The sequence below is a fragment of the Sturnus vulgaris genome, chromosome 2, assembly GCF_052056855.1.
Source record: "Sturnus vulgaris isolate bStuVul1 chromosome 2, bStuVul1.hap1, whole genome shotgun sequence".
Lineage (NCBI taxonomy): Eukaryota > Metazoa > Chordata > Aves > Passeriformes > Sturnidae > Sturnus > Sturnus vulgaris.
This window is the reverse complement of record NC_142244.1, coordinates 42,585,030-42,594,391: the sequence shown is the minus strand read 5'-3', so window position 1 is coordinate 42,594,391 and position 9,362 is coordinate 42,585,030. Positions and strand designations below refer to the sequence as shown.

The 9,362-nt window shown below is 34.7% G+C and overlaps 1 long non-coding RNA gene across 1 annotated transcript; it reads left to right on the top strand.

The window, feature by feature from the left end:
* The first annotated feature begins 1,112 nt into the window (after nucleotides 1-1,112).
* Nucleotides 1,113-7,190, top strand: LOC148224749 (uncharacterized). The gene is made up of 2 exons (XR_015801946.1): nucleotides 1,113-1,313; nucleotides 5,958-7,190. It is a non-coding gene; the product is annotated as an uncharacterized LOC148224749 (long non-coding RNA).
* Nucleotides 7,191-9,362: the final 2,172 nt, after the last annotated feature.

Here is a 9,362-nt window from a genome sequence, read left to right as displayed (position 1 = left end):
TAGCCCTAGGGATTGAAAATCAGATGGTTTGTTTTATTTTGCTCTTAATATCAGATTTTTTGGGGGGAGTGGGGGCGGGCTGGGATCTGTGATAAATACACGTTAGGCTATATTTTGTTGCAATTCCCTGTAAGCCTTCTGACCTAAATTTGTAAAATATTATAAATTTTTGAACTAAAGATTTCACTGAGATTACCTGAATCACACTTCTTAGTAATTTTGTTTCTTTATTTTCTGAGAGGCTATATACATCTAGTAGAAATTCTTTGATTTCATAGAAACATTAAAAGTAGCATACTGATGTTATTACTCAAATCCAATATCATGTCTCCCACAGTAGCTCAAAACCACGATGCCAGAGTTAAGTGCAAGAGAAGCCAAATGGAAAGTGGTTAAAGCTCATGTCTCCTTACATTTTGATTCAATCTTCCATGCTTGTACATGTTTCTGTTTTTCTAATGCATCAAACAGTTCAGTGACAGTAAATGATCTTATTATGGACACTTCCATTATCTCAACAGAATGTAGGTGAATGTTTGGGGGTAGAGCTGGCACAATGCCCAAAGCTTTTGTGTAGCTTCTTGGCAAACATCTTATTGAAATGAAAGTGAGTCAGGGGTCATTCACACAAAGAGTAAAAGATAAACATGGTACCTACAGAAAACAATGCTGAATTTAAAGAAGTCGACTAGAGAGAAGTAAGAAAACCAAACCCAACCAGAAACCTCACACCAAAAGAAATAAAATAACATTACCTCAGTAAAAAGTGGATGAAATAAATGGATTTTTAAACACTATGTTGATAAACCTCAGATCCAGCAGCTTATAAATTGGTGCCAGATACAGAGGTATGTTCTGAGTGATATGTGATATCATTTTACCTAAAAAATATTAGAGTTCAACTGAAAATTATTGGCACAAAATGGCTGTCTTTTTGCAGCTCTTGTATTGTAGAAGCTGAGATTAATATGTGGAAAAAAATAATTTTCCAGGTTCTTTAAATATTTCCATTAAAAAACCTTCCTAATAGATGAGTAATAGCTGCATGTATGTGTAACTTAGTGGTTTGCTTAATAGTCATTGTTTCATCATCATTGTTTTCTGTCTTGCAGATGCTATGGAGGACTAATATCATCTGTTCCTCCAAGTCAATGTCAGAAACTATTAAAAAGCCACCACCACTGAATTGGAAAAGACTCTGCATGACAGTGACAAGCTTTTCCCCATAAAGAGTCATATACTCTTCACTCCATGAATCTAGAATATAGGCTGATGATATTAAGCAATTTATAAAGCCGCAATCATATTTATTGGTAAGTAATGGGTAAGTAATTGGTAAGTAATGTAAATACAGTTGGACCTTTCACCTCCAACACCAATTCCTAAACTTACTTGCAGCTGAGAGAGTGCAGTGTACAGAAAAAGTCCTATTTATGGGTTCACCATAACACTCTGTCCCATAAAAGAGCTGAATACTATAACAAGCAAGGAGTGAACACCACAGAGAAGGAAGAGAAACCTGTTTCCTTCAAATGCCTTCATGATTTAAAGTTTTGTTGTTTTCTGTAGTTTATTGTTCATTCACATCTGGCTCAGCAGGCATGTATGTGACCACAAAAGGCAGTTTCTATCAGAAATAAAACACTATTTGTATTAGCTTTTCTCATCTAAACAAGCGTGACTGGAGATTTTTGCAGTCCTCATAATACTCACTAGGAGAAAAATTACAGTAAAAGGAAACTACCATCAGCTTTCAATGTAGGTACAAACATTCTGAATGAAGGTAAATTCAGTAAAGAATATGTGTAATACAAAATGTGTACAAATTGGCTTTTAAAACCAAAGAGTACTTAAAAAGGACCTTTGAGAATATGAATGTTATACCTGAATCAGTCTGCACTTGTGAAAAGGAAAAGCTTTCATTTCTTTCATGTTTGACCTAAATCATGACAACACAAATATTCCACTCATGGGTAGCGAGGAGTTAACTGTTTCTATAATTGTATTATCTGTTATTTGCTCCAGGTGGGAGAACAGACTCATCTCACTGAGAAATGCACACAGGCACAGACACAGAACTTCACACACTGTTTTCAGCACACAGTTATATTTATAGTTACACAGTTCGAGACACACAACCACTTCGTCTCTCAAAGTGCTTCTGACTTCACATAATTAGCATTAGAGAATGAACAGACAAGGGGGTTTTTTTATATGTGGTCAGTCCCAATACAGCTATCTCTGAGAGAGGAATATCCATAACTTACTGTCCCCAAGTCTAATATACACATTCCATAGAAGAAGGTGACACACAAACGATGGACAAAATGTCATTCTTAGCCCAAGATGAACTCAATGTCAATGTCTTCACTGACATTAATGGCAGAAGCTGCCATTCAAAAACAGCATGGGTTTATGTTGAGGCAAATTAGAATGACTGGAATAGATCTTCACCTGAAACAAATTAGCCTAGCTCCCACTGAGGACATGGTCCATCACCTCTGTGGTGCACAGAGGGTCCAGTAATCTAAGTGTACTATGACTATCATCTTATTTCCTTGTGGATTTACATTTAGGTGTTGCTAGAAACATTTGATAAAGGGCTAGCACACGCCTGGGGGTTATAGGACATGTTACTGTAGCAACCAAAAAAATAATGTTTTTTTCATACCTTAGTAATAATTTCAAGTGAGATCAAAAGGGGGATGGTGAAAGTCAAAGAAATCCATCTAACAGGATGTCAGAGAAATATATCACAGTTATGTCAAGGGTTTTGCAGGAAATAGCATGTACTAGTTTTCCATTATAGCAGCAGAATCTACACAAGGTCTAATGATCAAAAACATTGATTTATTCCTGTCACAAACCTTCAGTCCCCCCCGGCTTCTAATTAAATCTGTCTTACATGCAGCTGCTGTATATAACCCTTCTGCTGTACACAAGATAAAACCACTTGCTATACCTCATGCCTTCAGCCCCTATCATTACTCTGGCAAAATATTTCCCTCAAACAAAGGACCCAAGAGTGGTCCATGGGGACAGGAACAATATCTGAATCCAAAGAGATTGGACAGAGGGCGGGTAATTCCATCTCAACACTAAGGTTTTATTATTTGTTGTAGAAATTATTTTAGGACTGAAAATAGAAGTCTGAGTGTTGCACCTATCAATTTTGGTGTACAGTTGTAAGATTAATTCCTGAATGTGAAAAAAACAAAGCGTATGCAGCTGATGAGCTGGACATACAAGGTACTAGGCTACTTACACAAATTGTGACACATTAACTTAAGACAGAGATCTGCATTCTGATAAGTCTGAAATACTTCACTGTCCATATCTAATATTTTATTTCTACATTTCTAAATACTGAGGACTTAGGTGGTTCTGGTTTCAAGAGGATAAATGAAAGGCAGTACAAACTCTTTGTTGTCTTGCATATAAATGCTCTGTCTCCTGAAGCAAAATAAATATTTTTTAAAATAAAACAAAACTAATATAGCAAGCATTTATTGCAATATTTCACAGTTGAGATCCTTAAATTAAAAACTTTAATAATTATATTTTTCAATATAAAAAATTCAAGTGTCTACATAGTTTTCTTTCAGGATACATCCACACATTGGCATGTGCTAGCAGCAATGTGACAATTTACAATCCTAACACTTTTGTATCTTAAATGATGACACTGTGATCTTTCATATTTTTTCAGATGTTGTTTTTCTGCTTGCTTGAAACACAAAATCTATTTCATGTTCAAATGGATACCTGATAAATAAAATATTACATTTAGAATTAGATATTATTTTGCTATTATTTAAAAGGGAAAAATAATAAACATGCCTCACTTTGAAGGAATTTCAGCTTTGGGTTTTCAGTGATTAGTTATAGCTTCTTAATCATCTTCAGGTAATTATAAAGCATTCAGCTATTCAGTTTATAGTATGAGTTAAGGAATGTTCCAAGTGGAAAGTATTTAATAAAAGTAAAAATTCCATTCTTCAAATAATTAACCATGTTTAAATACAATCATATTATACATATACATATATAAACAAACATTTTACAAGTGCATATATAGACATTCAAAACATACTTTCCAATTTGTAGTCGTCTTGTAACCAAATTAATAAAACCCTGTCATTGCTGAAATGGAAGTGCTTAATGCCAATTAATTTCATATTTTTTTACAACCATTAGTCCAAGAGCAGAGTTAATTCAGTTTGTATTACTTCTCCTTAGGCTAAGGAGAGGATGAGGAATCTCTGTTTTCATTAATCTGCATTTTATGCACCTGTGTTTCTAAATCATTGGACACAACGATATTTCGATCTAAAACTTCTTAAAAACAGTAATAACTAAAGACCATGTAGCAGATTGGAAAACAAACAAGAGTCATTATACCTGTAATTCATCATTTTGCATGTTGCTCCTGACTTATCTTTACTCCAAGGAGAGAGACAGAGGGACAGAATTTGTATTAAACAGATTTTTAAAATATATCCTAGTAAAACAGAGTACATCAAACTCAGTTCTAAGTTTTTAAGCTTAATTAAAAGCTTTAAAGATCAGAGCAACCTGAAGTATGTATATAAATGCATCATTTAATTTATGCACTGGATGTGATGCGTGTGTTTAATATCAAGAGTTGTGCGGTTTTTTTCATTTTTCTTCCTTATTTAATGAATATGAAAGTCACTATTTTATAATTCAACAAATACCATCATTTTCCTAATAGAACAACAAAAATGTATTCATTCATCCATGCTGAATTTTACTAATAGGCTTTCATTTTATTTTTCTTCCCTTTTATTTATTTATACCATGAATGGGTGACTATTAACCAGTCACTGCCACTCAGTTTTGAATTATATACTCAAATAGCCACAGTGAGTTGCATTGTCATTTTAAAATACTGCATAAAGTGCCAAATTTTGATTTTGATGCAATATTATTAAAAGCACATAATGCCTCAGTAATTCTTCATTTATTTTCTATTATGCTTGTCCAATCAATATGTTTTGCTTTATAAGGATTAACACCTGATTTTCTGTTTCTCTGAAACAGTTTTTTGTGAAAGGGATGATACTGAAAGGGTGATAGGTGCTAGGGAGATCAGTGCTCCCTGGGTAGTTAAAGAAAATAATTGCACAGCTTACTATATGAATGAAGCAAAATAAATTGATAAAGTATTTATTACTGTTAAATGAAGAGATGAAAGGTGATTTATTCAACTGGAAAACCAGGTGACTGGAGATCATCTATAGGGAGAGCTCAAAATCTTTTCCAATGCTTTCACAAGAAGCTATAAACAACCAAATTAATGTATGTAAGCCTTTATTAATTTCAATTGAGTAACCAATTTATCATAAACAATATTGTCTCAATCCATTCCTAAATGGCACATGTCACTCAGAATTATAAACTAGCATGAACAAACTAAAATTGCATACGTTAATCCTCTTACATATTTTATCTGCCATCCAATACTTTGGTGCTAGGACTTCTTTCAATATATTTTGGGCATTTCATTTATTAGATGCTATATCTTTGGGGCAGGAAGATGTCTTCATGAAGCTGCATATTACCTAAATCATGGCCACTATGTTTCATTTAGGGATTAAAAGACTTTGTGAAACAATAAATAAAATGTAAATCCCTATCAGCTTCTTTGCTAAGTTATGTAGATTGCTTTTATATCTTTTTGTTAGTGAAAATCAATGTAACTCCACTCAAATCAACAGAGCTTTATATGATTCAAGAATTTGGCTTAGATATCTGCTTGCTGTAATTCATTGTTTAACAATTTCAACTCAGGCTGCCCTTGTGCAGTATGTAAATTGAGATCATCATGTTGTTCTGCACTTGTGCAGGGAGACAACTTTCACCACTCATAAAGCACTTCCTTTAGAGCAGTTTCTGGACCTGCTCATGTTTTTCTCATTCTTTTTCCTTCACAGTTGCTCTATAAGAAAAATTCTCCTCTCTACTGCATGAGTGCTTTTACTATGAAGACGCATACCTGAGTGTACTTAATCTACAAGCATGCCATTGCTGTAGTCAGAAGATTCCCTTGTAAAGTGTTTTACTGGGCTTCTCATACAAGAAATCAAGGAGAAGATATGGAACCTGGGGAATTATCTCTACTAAAGTGCATTTTTGGGACTACAATGGCCTCCCGGACCTGTGACTGTGTGCCTTCATATGTTCCCACTTACATGCCACATCCTCTAGTTCCTAGGATTGCTCCAAACAAAAAGAAATTCACATTGGTGAGATCTGGTAAAATGTCTGTTCTTTATTTAGAGCCACAGAAATGCAGAAAGCCACACAGAAAATGAATTAGTAATTGGGTTACCTCAGCTTTGTTTTACATGAATTTGACGGAGGCCATTGATCTCAAATCTTCAAAGCTGTTTAGTCTATCATCAACATCCATAGGAAATCTATATCCAAACAACTTTGAATCTCTAGTCTTTTTGGTCTCCTGGCTGCATTTCCCAGTACAATAGGATCTTCTTGCCCCAGTCTTCCTTTTCTGTTAGGGACAAGAGAGGATGAGAAACATGGGAAATTCCTGCACATACCTATGACTAGTCAGAGCTGCATCAGGTTCTTCTATTCAGTTATCTGCTTTGTGCCTCATTGCTTCTCATTATAAATTATATATTTAAAAAGTATGTAAAGACTTACATGAATGACAGTCATTTGCTCAATGTAGTGGTGAGAGTGGAGATGTGAATCAGTCTGTACAAGAAATTAGGTACCTGTTCAAGCAATTTTGTCTCTTGTATAAAAATGCACTCAGCAGGATGACTGCATGACAGCTCTACAGCCACAAAGCCCACTGCTGTTCATTTATGGGTCACAAAAACTGCATTATGCATATTCCAACATTATTTTATATGTTTATAAGGTTCCCCCAAAACACTTAAAACCAGTTACATTCATCCATTGTCCAGAGACAATACAAGCAAAAGTCCAAGGAAGAAAAATTTGTTGTGAGGAAATTTAAAGGAGCACAGATAACCAGGCACAAAATGAATGGACTTTTGCTTCTTTACTGTGTAAACAGCAGATTGTGGTACTGCTGTTGTTTGCGGATAAAAACGTTATTTTTCAGTCCCACGAAAAAGATGTTTCATTTCTTCTCAATCTGTATAATAACCATTAAAGAAGAATAAGGGCCTGTCTTCCTCCCTCAGTAGTCTACATTCATTACCTTTGCATGGCAAATATGTTCTATTCATTATCTGTAACCAAACAGTATATAGAGGTTCTACCAGAGATCAGGACCCCATTGTGCTGGACACTGGACTATAACATAAAGGTGAGATACCTTGAAAATGTTATCGTTTCAACAGACATGGGCAAACACAGGAGATAAATAAAGTTAGGCTGAGTAGCTTACTCAGGGTCATAGTTGCAATGAAGACGTAGATAATAAATCCAGTGGGTTGCAGTGCATGTTTTGCAGTCTGGATCACTCAGAAAGGAAGGTAGACATAGCAGAGGGATTGAGTGACATATGACAAAACCATGGGGTTTAATACCACTGAAAGAAGACAGACACCACATATAAAAGATTACTTCAAAACTGTGTGATATCTGCTGATACATCTGCACCCTTCATTTGTGTTTTCATCAACCCACTTCTCTTATTTATCTTTTTTTGAGACCAGTTCTTTTTCTAGCATTGATTTACCGAGATACAGCCATTGTTTCATTTGGCTGTGCTCAGACCCCAGCATCCATGCTCACAAATATAAAGCTGGACCTGGAGAGTAACAGAGTAAATCCAGCTCTACTGGTCACTAGCCTCACAAGTAGTAATTAGTTACAGAAGCTGTTCCTTTGAGTGTTACAAGAGTTTTCTTTTCATGATTACTGTGAGGTAAAGCCTTTAGGCAAATCTCCAAAATCTTATGACTATCAATCTCAGAAAAGAATTAATATAATAACCAATAGTTAAACTAAATCTCGTATATACTTTATAGATGCACTCTAGTCATGCCCACATTTTGTTGTGTGGACTGACAAATGCAGAATGAACAATTTCATTCAACCACCATTTATTCTGTCATCCGTTTTCCTTTGCTGGCAAAAAGTCTTTCCTCTCACTTCTGCATTTATTTATGCTATTTCATGGAGAGAAATAGTGAAGAAATAAGCATTCACTTGAATATTTTTTCTTCCATACATAAAATATGAGGGACCCTAGGGGACCAGGTTTTAAAAAACAAGAGTGTATTTTCAAAAATAACATCAACAAACAGAATTTTTTCCAGATACAAGTTTTTTGAATCCCCAAATATAATATTTCTCTTTGATTCGCTGCTCTATCTTGCCTACAGTTAGCATAAGAATTACCTCAGCTCAAAAAAACTACTTAGAGAATATACATGCAGCTACATTGAACCTGGCTTAAAGAACAGTTTGGTTTCTGGCAGGTCACTGAAGGAGCTAAGCCTTCATTTTAGATATAGGAAATTTAGTAACAAACCTGAAGCTGGTATTGTTCTTAATCTGTTGACTCCAGATGAGAGACATGAAACCCAACAGTGATATTTATAAACCTCCCCCCCAACAGTACTCTGCCCTGAACACATGCAGAAGTTCACACTAACTTGAAAAATATCTCACAGGTCTACTTATGGGAAGTCTGGCCTAGTTTTCTCCAGCTCATAGAGCCTTGTTTTTATTGTTTCAGAGTTGAAAACATGAAACAAAATTTTTATACTTGTTGTAATGTGCCTGTAACAGATTTGTTTCAACACTGCATAACTTCCACTTTACATGCAGCCTCTGTCAATTTCATAATATGCCATAAAACTCAGAGTGATAATTTGTTTTATCTGTTTGAAAAAAAAAAAAAAAAACCACGACAATTTTATTCGTGGGTTTCATGTATTAATAACAGATCTTGTGCTAAACTTCTTAATCACTTGTTCATGAGGCATGATTTTAAAACATTGTTTGACTATAATGAATGTTCATTTTCTTACAAGCACCATATGAAAATATGACACATGATGTGCTTTCTCAAAAGAACAAGTTATTTCTGGTGTTGCAGTTCAGAAGTGCTGATACAAACCATCTGATCTACTCAGTATGATAACTACATAACACTTTTTCAGGACAGTAAAACTATTTAGAAAGTCTGCCATGTTAGAATGACCCTCCATGAACCTCAGAATGTGACAGATTTCCCAAATGAACCATAAGCCAAACACATCTATAATATATATGTCGATTATCACTTTCAAATATAAAAATATGGTAGATAATATAAAAATCTTTTCTGTAAGACATTAAATTCCAGCTAAGGATAAACATATGCAGAGGGGAAAACAAAGGGGAATTGA